Below are 19,052 nucleotides of genomic sequence, written 5' to 3' on the forward strand. Positions count from 1 at the left end.
TGAAATGATTTATTGTGGTCTCATTTTTTTTATATCACAAAAACCTGGCATTTTAACAGGGGTGTGTAAACTTTTTATATCCACTGTATGTCTCTCTAAACCTCCCATAGCTCCAATACTTAGTCCTTCTGGTCATCCATTAACAACCTCCTTGAACCTAGTAAATCGCCCAACCCACTCCATCCCACAACCTCTCTAAGAATGATATTGCAGTCAAATTTATCTTCCATTTCATTAAAGTAGTTGTACACTAACACAGCAGCAGTTATCACATCCCTACTCTCCCCTGTCATTTGCTTAAGGAAAGCCTTTGTCCTTCACTTTACAATCAGTACCAACCACATCCGTGTGGATACTCCTTACTATAATTAAACCAAGCACACTATATGCAGACAGTCTCCCAGACAAATGCCTAAAGCTTGCTGCTGAATCTCTCTGTTATTGCACATCAGTTCTCATCAATCAGTGTGGATCTGAGGGCACTGATCCTACGTTATGGAATCAGACCTTTATCCTTCCATTAGGTGAAGGTGATAATTTTACAGAAATAATTTCCATCCTGTTGCTATACTTTCACAGCTTTCAAAAATCCTTGAAAGGTGCATCTATAATCAGGTTCTTACTACATCCTGACCAACAGTCTTCTGTCACCCAGTTTGGCATAATGGTTAAGGGGTTGTTTAATTTAGCACATCATTACCTAATTCTCATACGCCTAAACTGTCTGGAATTCTCAAATTACCTCACTTTCTCACAGTTAAAATTTGTCCATAGCAATCTCTACTTTCCAAACAAATGCCCCTCTCTTAATTCTCTTATCCCCAAGACTTCTTTGTTCTACAAACACAAACCTTCTTGAGGTTGAAAAAAAGCACACAAGTGGAACTCATTCCCTGCTACACTCAAGCAAACATCTTCTCCCAATCTCTTCAAAGAATAACTATACAAATAACTATGGAATTCTTGGCTCTGGATATGTGCCTGCTCACCAGACAAACCACTGTACCCCCTAATCAGTACTACAATAACATGCCTTCATAATGTTTCTCTTCCAGTCTGCTAATCTCCAACTCTAGTCTTCCTCCCATTTCTACTCTACTTTCTTATCATAATTCGGAAACATCTGTTGTTATTCCACTCATCCCAAAAACTCACTACTTAACTTGTCTGTTAGCTTTCTCCATCAGTCTGTCCTCTCTTAACTTTTCCCAACTTGTTCTCTATTGCTTCTCTTAAGTCAGATACCTTTCTGCTCAGCTAAGGTCTTGAATTATGTTTTCTATCACCGTCTAACTACAAGTTACCATTGCACTTTTCTTGTTAAATAAAAAGTATCTGTTATTACTGTAATTCATATAATTGTGAATATTGTATTTTTTTTCTTATCACACTCCTTATTATAACACATTTTTGTTATGTTCTCTTTAACTATATTAACAGTTTTGTTTTTAGAGCTTTTCTACCCAGGCCACCACTAGAAGAGGTTCCTCTATGGCCAAGTCAGACTATCCTGATAAACGCAATAAATCTCACGAAAACTGATAACTGGTGCCAGAGCCATGGCCTGAAGTTAAATGCCAAAAAATGTATAGTTATACCCTTCGGGAAAAACGAGGTAACCCCAAGCTACCATATAGGTGGCAATCCATTAAGCACAGAAGAGGTTATCAGGGACCTGGGGACCCAGGTTGACAGTGGCCTTTCTTTTGACACTCACATTGCTAAAGTGGTTAGAAAGACCTTCTACATTGCCCACCTGATCATGAAGGGATTCACATCCAGATCAAGTGAGGTCATTGTTCCCCTGTACTCTTCACTTATCAGACCAATGATCGAGTACAATGCCCCATTCGGGATGTATCTCACCCAACACCTGCAGCAATTGGAGAGACCCCAAAAGTTCCTCACCAAAAGGATAAAGGGACTCCAAAATCTGTCATATGCTGCCACACTGAAGAAACTCCAACTCTATTCAGTCGCATACCGCCTACTCAGAGGTGACCTGTGCCTGACATACAAGGCCATGTCCAACCCGGAATTAATGGACATGCTCCACCTCAAAAAATCCAAATCTAGCAGATCCACTAGAGCAAGCGACTTAAACCTTAGCACAGATATAAATAGGACATGCTGGAGGGATAGATTTGTCACCCAGAGACTCCCTATGCTGTGGAATAAAATCCCAGTCCATGTGAGGCAGAGCACCTCGCTGGCTCTGTTCAAGAGAAATCTTGACCGGTGGATGGGAGATCATAGGTTTACCCCGGGAATCATCTCTGTGTCACTGCTGGACAGAGGCACAACAAACTAATGGGCACAGTATTTTTTAACATAAGGGGTGGCATAAGCCACAAAACTTTGGGCTAGGCTTATAAATGCCTTAGGGCAGATAGCCTAGTATAAACCTATGAACCTATGAACCTATAAATAAAGTAGACCTAGACTAATTAATGTTCATGAAATGTTGTACATTTGCAATGCTTTGTCTCAGACCTGTGTCCTGGAAGTGGCTGAAAAGTATACTGTGCCAAATCTCTCACCTAGTATGTAAATATATACAGTATCTATATATCCATTTCTCTCTAGATATATATATATATATATATATATATATATATATATATATATATATAAAAATGTATATATATATATATATAGAGAGAGAGAGACAGAGAGAGAGAGAGCAAGTGATGCTAGTTAATATATTGAGTATGCAGTAGGTCGACTGCATATGGTCAACTAGGCAGTTGATTGGCAGGTGTATGAGATCGTACAAATCCAGGCATTGGGAAATTTGGCCTTACCTTATGTTAGTACAATCTCAGAGTTAGTATATATAATTAGCAGGGGGTGTGGCAGACAGTGGGGCTTGCGCCCCTGAAAAAAAGACAATGTTTTTGTTTGTTTTTTGATGTTATATGTTGTATGCGCCAAGGCTTTTTCTCGGTGCATAAGTAGTACTATATTTGTTACCTTGTTTTCAACCTTTTATGGTCAATATTGTTGCAGTTGACATTGGGTGTTTTCAATTAAGTTGTACACCTGATATATGTATTCTAACAGTCTCAATCACTGAAGCAGCCTGTAGCAGTAACATCAGTGCTGTACACCATGCCTTTGTGTTATCAGAGTACTGAGGTACAAATTAAATCTGATAAACTAATGCAGTACCAACTGTATCTTATACAAGTGCTGTACAGAAGTCATATTAACGCCAGTAGGCTAACATCAGTATCTCCGATTCGGCATACGTTTACATTTTACGAACATTTGTTTCAGATGATAAACACAAGTTAAACATCTACAGATGACAAGGTAGCATTATGTATCATTACTAGCAGAATTAATGTGTACATTCAAATAAACCGTTTGCCTAATGGTGCAGATGAGAAATTTGATAGGGAGTTAAAGGTATGTCAAAGCAAATCATTCTAACTTATACAATGTGACACTACTCCTAGGTCACAAAAAGCATGTATGTTTGTCACACTTCACAAAATGAATTAAAAAATATTTGTCTGAATGCTATTAAGAACAGTGGTTGATGCCCATAATAAATTCATATTTTGGATGCTGCACAATCTAGTGTTAATGTGAATCATTAATAAGACCATACTCCCAAATCACCAAAAAAGCAGTTGGCTCTGGCAGTTTTCACACACTGAGTAACAAACCACTTAAATGACTAATTAGTATGGCTGAGACTCATAACAAAGTGGTCTTTGGGAGACTGCATGAACTGAAACAGAACTGGGATATTATGCAAAAAAATAATTTTTGGTCTTGGTTAGGGAATTGAAAAACATGACTGTGTCATCCATTGTTTTATCCTGTTGACATTTGAATTAAGTACCATATGTAGGTGTTTTGTTTTTCATTGGAGCCACTGTTTGTATTCATGTACCCCCTTTTCTCGTTGCAAATATAGTTTTTACTTTTTAAGTCCATTTTTTCTAATGCCATTTACTTCAGTTGAAGTACAACAATAGTACCTTGTTATGATCATCCATCTGATTGTAATTTAGTGCAATAGTTACTTCCGCGGTGGTGCAGCGGTAGCGTTGTTGCCTCACAGCAAGAGGTTCTTCCGTTCGATTCTCGGCTTGGGTTGGGAGTGCCTCCTGTGTGGAGTCTGCATGTCCTCCCCGCGGTTGAGTGGGCATTCAAAAGACATGTGTTGAATGGGCGTGCCTTCATTGAAGGTTGGGCATCGGGCTGGCAACTTGACACCATAAAAAACAACTGCCAATCATTAGCGGACCGGAGTTCCGCTGTGGCGACCCCTAACAGGGAAAAGCCGAAAGACAAACAACAACAACAACATAGTAGAGATTTAACTAAAATGGAGAGAGGATATGATCTTTGGGTTATGCACTGCTTCTCATTTTTCCTAACAATCAACACAATTTTAAAGTTGTAGCTAAAGAAGATTTTATGATGGCTATTAAGACTTACTGAATTCCAATTGGTTTGATGAGACAATTAGGTTATTTTGGAAGATTTTAGTCCACTGTAGATATAGTCAGACAGAATTTCAGCATTTGTTCAGTCTGTGACATCCCAACATGAGGCCAGTAATCAACGAGTCTGAATCTTCACCACTGACACTGGAGAGGGTCATTCACTTGGAATACAAATGGCTACACTCAGTATTTCCAGATGCATACCTCTCTGCATCAAGCAGAATTTCCCTTAAGAGCACATGGAAAACACACTCAGTCCGGTGTCTGGATCTCTCTGTCTCCCTCCAGGTCCCCAATAAGACTCCCCACTGGTACATCTGTAGGGTTAGGTCCCCAGCTGAGTGTCTAAACCAAGTCCTCCAACATCCTGTCTGTGAAACCAGTGCTTCATGTCCCTGCTCCAAGCAGCTGACACATGCACGTGTGCACACACACACACACACACACACACACACACACACACACACACACACACACACACATGGGAAAGGCTGGCACAGATTTACCTGCTGTGCCCCCTTCTACCCAGAGTATAAGGTAGTTATCACTGCCACCAGACACTCCACAATCAGCTATGCTAAGGCCCTATAAAAGGGTGTTCAGTTATACTGTATAATATTAATACATATACAAATGGTAGTAGTTGGCCAAGACAGCTAGGCCTTCTGGAGTGGCCCACACAGTGTCACCAAATAAATATAAGCGCTCTCAAAGGTTAAATGCTTTCTAAAAGGACCAGCCACAGTAATAAAGTTTAATAATAATTAATAAAAGAGCATGAAAATACTGAATATATATTTACAGCAAACCACAGAGTTCAAATCACAGGAAATATTGAAAATAACATTGATGGACAGACTCAGACAAATAAAGAAAAACAATATCTAAATGTATCATCTCTATATATTCCTGACTGAATCTAGGAGCATTGCCTTTCCCTACTTACTTAATAGAGCAAGGCAAATGATGTGGTGAATGGCCCTTCTTGTTGTCAAGCCCAAGACAGAATACTCAATACTGAGAAATTTCTCTTTGAGATATCTAAAATTTCCAAGAAGACTGGCAGAATTACTTCATCTGGTCACCTGACTCTAGGTTGTCACACTGTTCCCCTTTGAATGGTGAGATAGGATGTTAGCATAGATGTGATAAGAGGCATAGCTAAAGTTTTGCTAATGTTTATGGCAGTGCCTGGGACTTCACCTCTTCTTACTGAGCTAATGAACAAAGGCTTCTTCCAGACACGCCATCTCCAGTCCTATTCAGAGCTGAGAGATAAGCACTTCCATGGTCAAATTAACAGTATTTTTCTTAAAGGAGAACTGCACCCACAGACTCAGAAAACATGTTTATTTCATCATGGTTTCGTGTTTCCTACATTTTAACTCCAACTCTGGGACTATTTACAGGTTTTTAAATATTTTTATACATAATTTCTAAGTCTGACCACATGGTGTCTGGCATCTTGAAATAATTCTGATTGTTTAATTTGTCCCATAATGCAGTGCTTGGCTTTAAATAATTATGTCATATATACGGATTTCTTCCTGAAGCTCCTGTCACTGCATTGATTTTAAATGTACACACTGCTGTCTTTGTCAGTTAATTTTAAGTAAATGTTCATGCCATTCAGTGACTACTTAAAATACAAAGAGTGCAAATGCTACAGAACAGACTTTCAAAGTGCTTTTTACTGCTGCTTCTTTTTAGAATGGCCAAACTGCAGTGCTTTGTGAAGCCTGAAGTGTACTACTTTATTTTATTTTTATTTATTTATTTATTTATTTTATTTTACATTTGTTTACCAGGAGAGTCCGGCTGGGCATAAAACCCTTTTTCAGCAGAGGCCCTGGGAGAAAAGCTCCATTGTTAGTAAACTATTTTGTTAGTAGAAAGAAAATTGTATAATACAATAAAGGGAAAAATAGTAACAGACATTCATAACGATAAAAAGACTAGAACAGAATAAACTGGTCAAGTGGGAAACAAGACCAATAATCTTGTATAACTATGACTTCTTGACTCATCTCCCATCCCCCTTCACACCTAACTTCCCTAGCTGTCAATGTGCTAAGGGTAATTTGAGCTGTTACCACCTGTGATTGACAACCCACAGCAGGAGACTTGACTCATGTACTGTTTCCTTGTTCTGGCCTTTAATTTCTGTATGGGTAGGGAAAGGACCAGGCAGCTGTGACATCACAGCATGGTTGGGCTTTTAGGAAGGTCGTGGAAATGTCAGTTTGGGGAAGGAACTGGCCAGAAAACTACCTGTATTCATAGGTGTTGATGACATCAATGAATTGGAGACTGCAGCAAGCTTTATCCGGGCAGGACAAAAGTTTTTTTAAAAGTGAAACCACCACAGTACAGTAAGGTACTGTTCTAGTGGAGAAAAACAGTTGATTTAAAATATTTTACATGCTGTATTGTTGTGTATTCATAGCAGGGACAGTAAATAGAGAGAAAAAGGAGAAGTTGAGCATTTAATAACAAAATCCCATTGTTGTCCTTTAAAGTAAGAAGTAAGCTAGCTGTTTAACCCCTTCTCTTCTGGTGTCCTTTGCTAACTTATATACATATAGTCTCACATGTACATTCATTCTCTGTCCAGCAGGACCCACTGTTGATAAATGTTTTAACACTAGCAACTTTACAAACATGTTTTGATTTTCCAATGCCATACATTTTTAACATTTCTAACATAACCATCTGTAAAAATCAGTTTGACATTCAAATGCCATGTATTTCTAATATATTTGTATCATAAGCAACTGTGCAAATTAGTTTGATATTCAAAGGACATACAGTTCTAATACATTTGTAACACAAGCATCTTGTGTAAATCAGTTTGATATTCAACGGACATATCATTCCTTACAGAACTCTAGCTGGCTATGCTGGCAGTAGCCCATATCATCACACAGCCAACTAGAATCAGTAACTTTTAATAGCTTTCTTAAATAAGTCAGTGATAGCATAATTATTTTATTAATGCTGTATTTCCTAAGGTAAGAACGAGACCAATTGTGAAATTGCAATCATACTATGACAAGCATTTTTTTATTTCTTAATTTTTTGATATAACAAGCTTTAACCTTGTAAAAGAGAAACTAGGCAGTAACAATGGGTCGGTGAAACAAAGAAACTAATAAACAAAAAACACCAATGGCTTGACTGACTCACAAGGAAAAAGCTCTATTTTATTTAGCGATTTCGTCCTTATTAAAAACTTCAGGATGAAAGCACTAAATAAAATAGAGACTTTTCCTCATGATTCAGTTGATCTATTAGTATGCTTTTGTTTATTAATCTCTAGCCTTATACCATAATCTGCTTGATAGCAATGTGAGTCATATTCATTTTAGATGTACTATTTTTGTTTCCCCTGTACTCTGCGTATAACATTTCCTCTTCCCAGAGTGCATCTCCTTCCTTCAAAGTGATCATTATAATGCCACGTTTGAAGAACATGACATATTTTCCCCTGTGGCAATACTGTTCTGTTTAGTTTTCTCACTGCTCACCATACTGAATGATAGTAAAGTTTCATGACACTTTATTTAGAAACTTGTCACCCAGACCTTTGCATAACCCCTCCCATCACTATTTATCTATCTATCTATCTATCTATCTATCTATCTATCTATCTATCTATCTATCTATCGATCTGTTTATTTATTTATTTTTTGTCAAGGAGGAAAATACCACACAACAAATTATATGTAGCTTTTGATCTTTTCATCCTGTTAGGATCATAAACCTATCAATACTGTTGGAATGTTAGATCATAACTCTTTCATTGTGTCGTTATTATCAGCTGTTTTATTTCCCTTCTCTGGGTCCATAAATCTGTTGAGCCTTTGGGAATTTCACAGCTCTTGTAACTTTGTAGTTCAGAAGCCAGGAACCTGGTGGCAATAACAAAAATAGTCTGACCTGAGGAGTCAAGGGGTCACTATACTTAAAAAAATATGTACAATATAAGCACTATTTTGCAGCAGCCCACAAAAATGCTTATTGCGGTGCATTTACAATATAAAAAAGAACCCAAGTCAGAGAGTCTTACTGCAGGGAAGTTGTAGACACTCTGTTCAGATATTCACAGAGTTAGCAGTGGCCCTGAGTTCTGCCATCATAAATAAATTCAAACAAGATTTGGCATAGGAGAGAAGAGTAAGAGAATATCTTCTTCTAAATTCAGACTACATTATGGGGAAAAAGGAAGCCTAAGTGAAAAACAAAATCACATTGTATGTCTTCCACCTGCAGGACAAAATAAAAAAAAATAAGTAAGGGCTACATGGTGTTTCACAGAAATGTTAATTAAGCATAGAACATCAGGATAAAATGAAAAAAACTGTTTTTTTTAGTTTCTGGCCTTAGTGATCTTTTAAATAGCTAAGGGGATGAGCAACTAAAACAAAATGTTTAAAGCAAAATAAACTGCTCACAAATAAATATATGCATGATCTTAATATAGATGCATAATATGTGATGACTACCCCCTGTAATGTTTTAGATCATCATGAAATATGTTGTTGAAATAATTATTTGTGAACTGAATTTCTGACTGCTTTTTAACCAATGTACATAAGTTCTTGTTGCATGCTTGGATTTTGAATATTTACTCCCGTTTTTTTGTTTCAGATTCACACAAGTCTGGATTCAGCACCAGGTGTTCTGTCATTTTGCTTTGGGCGGTTGGCAAGCTACAGCTCAGCTTTATCTGCATACACTTGGTACTCTGGAATCCAAGCACTACTGCTACATGTGCTATATAATCTTTGTATTGCTTTCACGTGGGGTAACTATTAAATTTGCCTGCTGAGCCAGAGGCTGTGAGAACATTGCCTCATTAGCATTCAGGGATATTTTGCTCTTTTTCCAAAACAGGGGGCAAAGCTGGTGATGATAGAACAGTTTATAAGGCAACTCATCTGACAAAAAGAGTCACTGTGATTTATGGTAATATGTATTGTGTATCTTGCATTAGCTATTTTATAAATTTTAGTTTGACCATTTTAGCCACTGAACTTGAATGTATTAAGAACACACTGTATGTGTCTGCCTGTTGTAAAAACAGTCAATGAATGGTTGTGCATAATGTGTAGTATTTGTTGTGTATGATTGCTGCCACATGACATAACTTACATTTAAATTAAAGACATTTTTTTAATTGGCTATTGAGACATAACTGATACGCATGTGAGAAAGAAGTGGTTTCAGTTTTGTAAAATGCAGTACTGTGGGAAGGGGAGGGCATGAATTATCTGGCTTCAGTTATATGAAGTAGCATTATAAATCTTTGCCTGTGAATGCCACTCACTGTCCCATCAGTTTAGTTGTAAACTGTTTTACTTATTTTATATAAATTGTGAACAGAAAATTAGCCACATGTGGCTCTGTATCTCATTCACAGTTTTCTCCAAGGTCTATAAAAAGATGTATGGGTTTTGATACCAGTGTCAAGTGACATAAATAAAATAAGATGTGCATCATTTTTATTTCCATTTTCATAAAGAGCTCTACAATTAAACTGCCAGAATTAAAAATTCCTTTGTGTGAATTATACTTCTCTCGCATTGGCAGTAGCTGTTATCTTGAATCTCTTCAAGAGAGTTATAAAGTGATATTATAGTTACTTTGTTACAGTATTTTTGCAATTGAAACCTAAATTAAAAGTGTTAGATTTGCCATGTGTTATTTTGCACTGCCAATAGGAGGATAAGTAATAATGATGCTCCACATTAGCCATGTGGGAAATAGCTTATACAGTCGTAAGAGTGCAACCTATCAACAGTCATGTGCCATGGTATGTTGTTTGGATAATTTTAAGTTACCATTTTGATGACATCTGTTAACTTCTATGGCATAAGTGGATTGTATTTAGTCTAGTAACTTTATGTGGCATATCACTGCAATTACTAAATGCAGTTTCAGCAGCACTGACAAAGAAATTTAGGAAAGCATTTGCCTGCCTTTGTTATTAATGATGCTGTTTAAAACTAGGAAACTTGTAAAATGTCATTAGCCAATATTTTGGTGTATGTATGTGTGTATATATCGGTATATATATATATATATATATATATATAATATATATATAACATATAGATTTATAGTCCCAAGCTGTACATTTGTTTTAATTTATATTGTGTTTCAGAAGTACATATTGTACTATTATAGTTGCTTTCCTGTAACCTGCTGCATGATATTATGTCTTCCAAGTAATTGTACAATGGTTTCCTCTAGCATAATATTAACCTGACCTTTACTAATTTGGCTTTTACTTGTTTTTTTAAAGAGACGATGACAGGAGGCAGTATTTTACGATATAGTATGTTTCTTGAAATTATGATAAGCCTTCACATGTGCATGTTATGTGCTGTATAGTACCATGTGGTTATATTTAAATACAACTTCATTTAGGGACACTGCCTTGCTTGCTGGTTATGATTTCTTGATGCACTAAATGTAAATGGTCATATTTTTCAGAAGTTTTCAAAGGTACCCTGCTTTTTAGAGTAGTCATACATTTTGAAGTAACTGATATCCACTCAGAGAGCACAGATTTTTTTGCCTATATTTAAGATATAATCACTTTACAAGACGTACTGCCAGAAAATGTTTATGCTATGATGAACTATGTAGTGTAACATGTCACTGAATTACAGAAATTGTAATGAATTATATATTTAGTACTGTCTATGAAGTGATAATATTGTTCTGTTTAAAAATGAGCATGTAAAGCAAGACAGTTGTGACCTTAATCAAAATTCACATTTCTGTTACGTAGTAAACATTTACAGTTGTGAATAACTGAATTTGTTACTGTCAAGACATCTGCTTGGAGAAATATGTGAAATGGTTTACTGAATTTGTTCAGGTTGGTTCATAGGTTTGATTATCAGGCTTACAACCTAGTGGCCTTCAAGAACCTTGACTTCCTTACCACCATGTTGATATTTCTACTTCTCATAACACATATCAAGATTAATTTTGGCGGAGGTTAATGGCTAACTGATTACTGATCATAACAAGCTATGTGAACTCACTTCCCATATCTGAAAGTGATTTATTAACATCCTCTTTCCAGAAGATTTTGATAAATTATAAAGCACCCCACTAAAGCCTTCTTAACCACTTTCTGTGCTTTGGGAGGGTTATGACTTGATGTAGAGCAGCACAACATGTATTTACTGTTCTTAATCACTTTAGATAACCATGTGTCTGTTACATGCATGCATGATTCCTAAATTCAGTACGAAAGGTACAAAAAGACATTGCCACATGTAATGACCAGATCATGCTTCTGTGGCACTTCTGACATAGCTAATGGTTGGGATTTCCTCTTCTGAGGAACCTCTTTTATTAAGAATTGTTGTAGACACTAGCTTCTGCTCTTGGAGGAGGGCATGATGACCTCCTGACAGTCTGTGCTATGATATCTCAGGCCAGATCTAGAAGGGTGCATTCAGCTCTATGATCCCCAGCTCATTTCTGCTGGTTGAATTCATTGCATATCAGTTCTTATGTTCATTTTAGGGAATATGCCATGCTCAATGCCTTCTATGTGCTTTTGTGGGCATTGTGTCACCAGACAAGACCTACAGGGGTGCTGCCTTTACTGCCTGGAATAGGAACACAGTGTGAAGAAATGCCCCAAGTGCCAGCAATGTAGTCCATCTGCCAGAAGAAGGAAGGGTAAGCAGCCCAAAACCTGCCATACATCTTCCAGCATGTCAGCTTTGGAAGGCAGCCAGTGCAAGGATTAATAGATGGTTCTCTTGCCTGATCCTGGGCACATCAGAGAGAAGAAATATAGCAAAGGAGCCCTGTGTAGGCATCTCATGAACAGGTAACACTTTGGGTCTGTGCTTCCCCTTACACTGAGGATTAATCACCTGATCCTCAGCAAACACTTGTCATTTATCCTATGTCAAAGGTGTTGGGTGAGTATAAGCCACTGTATGCTGGAGCTAGCAGGGAGAGGATATCTTCCTTCCTTTCTGAATCCATGTAGCATGACAATTCAGAAGAGACCAAAATTTTTCCTTCTGAGACGTAAAAATAATGAGACATCCCTATCACTAAAACACTTCCAAATATAAATCCTCCTTTAGAAAGATATTCAGACTCATGGAGTCCTGTGCGGATTGGTCCCCCCCCCCCAAAAAAAAAAGGCTTAGCCAGTATTTGGGAAGTAATCCAGTGTCATTCTCCATCATGGAATCTGTTCTTAAAGATGCTGCCATAGTGGCCTGGATTTGCACAGATTCTGCTCCTTCAGCTCCTGAGAAGGCTAACACCATCTGTAAATCTGTAGCAGAGCAGAATAAGATTCTATCACATTACTCAGTGGTGGATACCTGCATGACTTCAAGTTCAGTGTTTAATTTTCAGTGTTTAGGAGACAAACTTCAAAAGCCCACAGTGGGACAGTTTAAGAGTTTGCCAAAAATAAAAAAAAAATATTAACACATTCAGTGTTGGATTCCTGTGTGATTTCAAGTTCAATGTTTAGAAAAACTCAAAGGCCTACAGTGTGTTTGGCAATTAAGCAGTATGCCAAAAAAATTCCTCAAAAGTCCCAAGTATCACAACAGCTTTCAATTTTGCCATTAGTTAAGGAATCCCTGATAAGTCTTACAGGAGTTAGGCATCAGATGAAACTACACAGAAGTCCTAACTATCCCTTGGTAGTGCATACTGGTGGCTTATTCTCCAAGTTTGTGTCAGCCTGGAGAACCTCCATCACCAAAGTCCAGTCGGTTGTCTCACATGATCATGTCTTAGAGCTCTTAGGTAATGTTTAAGAAACCAGTTGGTCTCTATGGATCTCTAAGAGCAAGTCCAAACATTACTCCTCAGAAGGACACTTAAGAGTATGTTTGTTTTACTTCTCAAGAGGGAGGCTTTTATTCCCATCCCTCTTCCTCACTGTGAAGGAGATGGGATTACTCATCCCGTATTGGGTCACACTGACAGCAGCAGCTGCCTTTGATTAGTGAAATTGCAGATGGTGACTCTTCAAGGGGTTATTTTTCTGCTTCCACAGAGGCTCTGGATGGTGTCTTTAGACATGATGGATATATTCTGGCATGTAAGTGTCTGGGAGACTCACAGAAGCTTTGCTTATTTCACTTTGCCTGCACTACTCTAAGTAGAAGCTGATGTTCTCTGGTTCAACATCATGCCCATATCATTTATTGAAGTTATGGTCAACCAATGACTGTAAGACGTGTCTATCATTGTTATCTTTCTTAGGTGACTGAATGCTGATGTCTCAGTTAAGTCAATACTTGGTATTGTCCTTTTCCATTCTCTTTCCATGGTGGCAGGTTCTGAGTGTGCTGTTAACTGGGAGAAGACCTACTTTATTCTGGTGCACAGGAATTTCTTTGTTAGAGTGGAAATGGATACTGTATAATGCTGGTTATTCCTGCCTGAAGAGAGGAATGAAGGAAGTCATGAAATTGGCATTGTACGTGAAAAAACAGAGAAGAGTTAATACTCAAACCCTCCTGTACATCTTGTGCCTCATGATAACCACCATCTTGGTCTGGAGCATGCTTAATGGTAAAGTAAGATGCCAGTGGTGGGTGAGTTTCCCTTCCTATCCTTGATTCAGTCACAGAGTATAATGGTAGATGTTTATTGTTGAGTTAAGGAGCCCATTTTGAGATCATTCCTAATATAGTGTAAGTGGGACCCCTGAGAAAAGAGGATTAAGCTGAGGATTTTGTTTTACATTCTAAATATTATGGAAAAAGAGTTAAGACCAGAGCTCTACCTTTTGTGATCAGCCAAGCTATAGTGGCTGAGAAGGATGTGGTTTCAGGTACTCAGGCCCTGGCAGTACAGGAATCCATTCCAGTACAAACCAGGAGTCACTCTGTGTGATGTAGATATCCACTTCTACATTTGAGCCAGGTCGCTGTCCTCATTTAGGTTCTGTGACCCTGTCAGACCTTCCTTCAGAGCTCTTGGAGGTCAGTGAAGTTTTTAGAAGGCTTCCATTTACCAGATATATTCTTCTAGTTGGAAGCGATAGTTCATTTTACCAAAGTATCATGACTTCTGCAAGCAGTAAGCTTGTGGGTAATTTTTGCCCATGTCAGACACCTGTTTCACTTGGGGCTTAGTTACTCCTCAGTCATGGTGCATGTTTCTGCCATTTTAGCTTATAATGACCCTGTGGATAAGAGTATTGTGGCCCAGAATAGACCCAGCTTTCATGAACCCCTCCCCTCCGTAGGACTTGAGCTTCATGACCAACAGGTGTGTTTATGTCCTCCCTTTGAACCAGCTAAATTGGAATACTGGAAGTTCATCTCATGGAAGATGTCATTTTTGGTAGCTATTAACTTCACCCACAGAATCTTTAAAGCTACAGGGTATGCATTTTAGGAAGCTGTATTTGGTCTTCCACCTGTATTGGGTGTTGTTCCCTATGTCCAATTTTTCAGTCATTCCATTCACTTCCATGTTTTATTTCTTGGAACAAGATTCAGGTGAGAAAGGCCTCACACAGTTGTCATTACAGATTTTATCTGAGAAGTGTGCATGAGGTCAGGAACATGGACCAGATTTTTGTCTCTTTGCTTACTTAAAGAATGCCTAACAATGGCTAAACAAATCCAAGAAAAATGGACTACTGACCACATTGATTTTTGTCATTAATCAGCTGGTGGCCCATTTATCAATGAGTTTGTAAGCTTCTGTTATAGACATGTGATTGCTTCTGTATGTTTCAGGACTGTATCCATGGTCATTTGGTCATCAGTTCACACTTTTATCAAGCAGTGCTACTTGGACAATGATTCTGGGAATCGGGCATCCATTGGCACTAAGTGCTTTCCCCAATTCTGCTTTCAGATATGTTAATGCTCACCATATTGAGAGGGACCTATCCTTTGGATGCTTAATACCCTTCTACCATCTCCATATGCTTGGATAGGCCCTTCTCTCACCTTTCAAATGGCTGCCCTGGTAAGTCTATCAGGTTTATAATTCTCTTTACTTGTTTATCAACTTCCAGTTACCGCGTTTCCATGGGAATCGGACATACCCATGGGGCTTGATTTGTAGGAGGCACACAAACTACTAGTAGCAGAAGCTGGAGAATGCAAGAACCTTTGCTGAAAAAAGGCGCATTCTATAAGTCATTGATTGATATGTAGGGCCTCCTTGACGGTAAAGTCTGTTGTGGGAAATTCCTACATATCTGGTATTTCCTGAAATTATGAGTGGCTTTCCTGTCCATAGTTTTGTAGATTATTTCATGTTATTGCTTTCTGTATTAACATACAATGGCACAAAATAGCCTTTAATGAATGCCATAGATAGATTTTTATAATCAATAGCAGTATTTCAGTTTGGTATAAATTATTTTATTTATTCTCTGTTATGGTTCTTTAAGGTGTGAAACTTAAGAATGTAGGAAAAAAACTTTGATTAAGCACATTTTGTAACTGTAAATTAGTTGTTGAGACTATATATTAGCAGAGGGCTTCTGCCAGGCAACTTATAGCTTTTGTGGAAGTCCAGTAATGCAAACAAAGATCAAATATCTCTGGGAATCCTGGAAAATTATGATTAAGGTATGCTACAAAGTTTTCTTTAGAAATTCCCCCTTCTTTACAAAAGCAGCATTTTCTGTTTCCAGGAAGGAAACTAATTCAGAACAGTTAATGTCACTTCCATAATTTTGTAGATCAGACTGGTCTAAATGTAATGAAGCCTTAGAGCTGTGAAGGCGCCATAAACTTCTGGATTGTAGTAAAACACTTCTTATCACTGTACACTGGGAGAAGACCAAGAGATGAAGCACGGTGTTTGTAGGAAATGGCACTTTATTTTACCTATGTTTTAGTAAAATACACCCAATTGTCTTTTCCTCACACTCTAAATTGTTTAAACACTGTGACAATACCATAAGTTACCAAACTGTTACATGTTGCAGTATCTTTCACATATTACAGTTTTATGGGTGGTAGGGTCTGTTTGCTGAAGTGTATCCCTTAAATTATGTATTTATTTTATTTTTGTTTGTTTGTTTAAGTGAGTAAGTGAAATGGTCTTCTTTACATCCTTTGTAACAATAACTTGGGCAAACTAAATGCTTACATATTGGACATTTTTTTAATTGAACAGGTCATACACCATGTTTTGGAGAGGTGAGAGGAAACTGGAGTTCATAGTTCATACATTCAATAGATTAGATAATAACTGTAATAGATTACAGTTGTCAAGCTTACAATATGCTGGCATTCAATAAACTCAGTTGCCATAACCTCATGTTGACATTTTCCATATACAGTATGTGTCAAGACTGTTTTTGAAGGAAGTTACAAAATGAATTGTTCTTTCTGTAAGAGAAAGCTTATTCCATGATCTTGGAGGCTATGTTTGATGAATATGTCACATTTTTTCTATTATTGATATTTATTTTTGGGGAATTAGTGTCCCTCATCTGGTGTTAGGACCTTCAACAGTAAAATTCCAGACATAAGCTTTCAGGTGGAACGGCATCATGTATGACTTTATAAATCAAGTGGTGGTCAAAAGAGCTAAATAAAGTAATATATTGACAGTTCCTGACATCTTTCCAGAGTGTTCACTTTTTAACCCTGTGATTTTTTCTAGTAAAGAATATCCGGAGAAAGCCATTGCAGGCTTGTGAAGAACTTGCTTACTTCACATATGTAGCAATTTAAAGGTGAGAATTTAACCCCAGACCTGAGAGTTGTGAGGTAGAAATCGTAATGGGTGAGCCACCAGTGGCCGGCCAGCTGCAATACTCATTTAACTAATGAGTTCTCGATTATGTTTATGAGTGTCATCATAGCGAGTTTTTAACGGTAAAACACATTTTGTTTAAAGATTTATGTGTAATAAATATATTTTAGGGTATGATCCATGAAATGCAGTACTTTGCTGACTGAGTTTCTTTTTTTCCAAGTGTGCTACTTGACATGTCATATAGATAGTAAAAAACTGCAGTGAAATACTTAGTTTCTTATAATGATAGAGAATGTAAGCTTTTCAAAATTTTCACTGGTGTGAACACAAAATGTAAATAGTGGAATATGAAAGTTACATTCTAGTAAGAGAGTGGGACAAAGCCCCTTACCGTTACCTGTTGGTGGCTTCACCCTCATTTCAAGTCGAAAATTATATTTTATTAAAACAGGAATTTCCCTCTAGCAATTATCATTGCATTTGTATAATCCAAGACATTATAAAACTTTTCACTGCAATGACTGATCATTCTCAAAATGCTAAGACAGCAGGTCTAGAGCAGAATTAGATGTTCTGCAAACAGCAAGATTCATAAACAGTAAGTGCCCACAGAATATGCAGTTATAAAGTAAGCCGCCATTTCGTAAAGTGCAAGGTATGACACTTCACAAAGAGTGTTGTTGCGTGTGTCGTGTGTTGTGTGCAAAAAAGTAATGGACATAGGGCTGTACACTATAAAAGCATATTGTGATCGGTCAGTCTTCTGATCTGTGTGCTCACACAAGGCATCGATGTACCATTAAGGAAACAGGTTCTCGCATTTCATTTGCTGTTGTCATGTTAATACCAACTTTATGATGCTGCTTCTACTCATGAATGACCTGTTGTGTGGATTAATTTACTGTTCCACCATCTTCAGGCCCATGTGAAGAAAAAGGTCTGTGTAGTTTACAAATTATTGGCAGATTTTTCAGTGCATTTACTGCTTAGATGGTTTCCTAATATTCAGGCCTTTAAATTGTGAGTTGGTAGCATAGAGACACTGTAGACATTCAAAATAATGCTTTTTTAACAAAGCATTTTATGAAGCAAAACGTAAATATTGCAAAATATGAGTGAATTAAGCTTATTAAAACAATTATGGATGTGTAAGTAATGCATTTCAATTTACTACCATTATGTACATATTAAAACTTGTTGTCGCCTCATAGTAAGACGCTGTCCGGTTCGATTCTCAGCTAGAGCGTCTTCTGCATGGAGACATGTGTGAATGGGCGTACCTTCGTTGAAGGTTGTGCGTCAGGGCTGGTAACTCGGCACGTAAAAATCAATTACCAATCATTAGCGGACCGGAGTTCCGCTGTGGCGACCCCTAACCAGGAAAAGCCAAACGACACAACATGTACATATTAAAACTAAATAATGTTACATTACTAAATGTAAGTAGTAAAAATAATTTTAAACTCCTCATATTTATAAACAGATTACACAAGCAAAATATCTAACATTGTTTAAAACAAATATGTTTGAAAAGTAACAATTATGGCTCAAGATAAGAATAATAAACAAGTCCAGTGAACATCATATTAAGACTACTTCAACACAACAGAGACTTAAACTTAGAGTTATTCATGCAGTAAAATAATTGACTTAAAATAAAATAAAAAATATATAATTCATGAATGTGAAATTAAAATAAGCTGAAGGCATCTGTAATCACAACAATGCGTCAGAATATTCAAAAACAAATTAAACACTTAAATTAAGGAACACAGATTAGCTACAAAACAAAATTACACTGTTAAATTCCAGTGTCAAACTAAATCTAAAATCTTGAAACTT

The 19,052-nt window shown here is 37.3% G+C and overlaps 1 protein-coding gene across 10 annotated transcripts in view; it reads left to right on the forward strand.

The window, feature by feature from the left end:
* The window catches only part of MAP7D2 (MAP7 domain containing 2), a 1,271,501-nt gene extending 1,254,437 nt beyond the window's left edge, over window positions 1-17,064 (forward strand). For all 10 annotated transcript variants that reach the window (XM_044072255.1, XM_044072256.1, XM_044072253.1 and 7 more), the window contains one exon: window positions 9,114-17,064. The gene's annotated coding sequence lies outside the window, so the exon portion shown is untranslated. The remainder of the gene's footprint in view (window positions 1-9,113) is intronic.
* The last annotated feature ends 1,988 nt before the right edge of the window (window positions 17,065-19,052 follow it).

The sequence above is a fragment of the Protopterus annectens genome, chromosome 5.part0 (genome assembly GCF_019279795.1).
Source record: "Protopterus annectens isolate FY-2018-M chromosome 5.part0, PAN1.0, whole genome shotgun sequence".
NCBI lineage: Eukaryota > Metazoa > Chordata > Ceratodontiformes > Protopteridae > Protopterus > Protopterus annectens.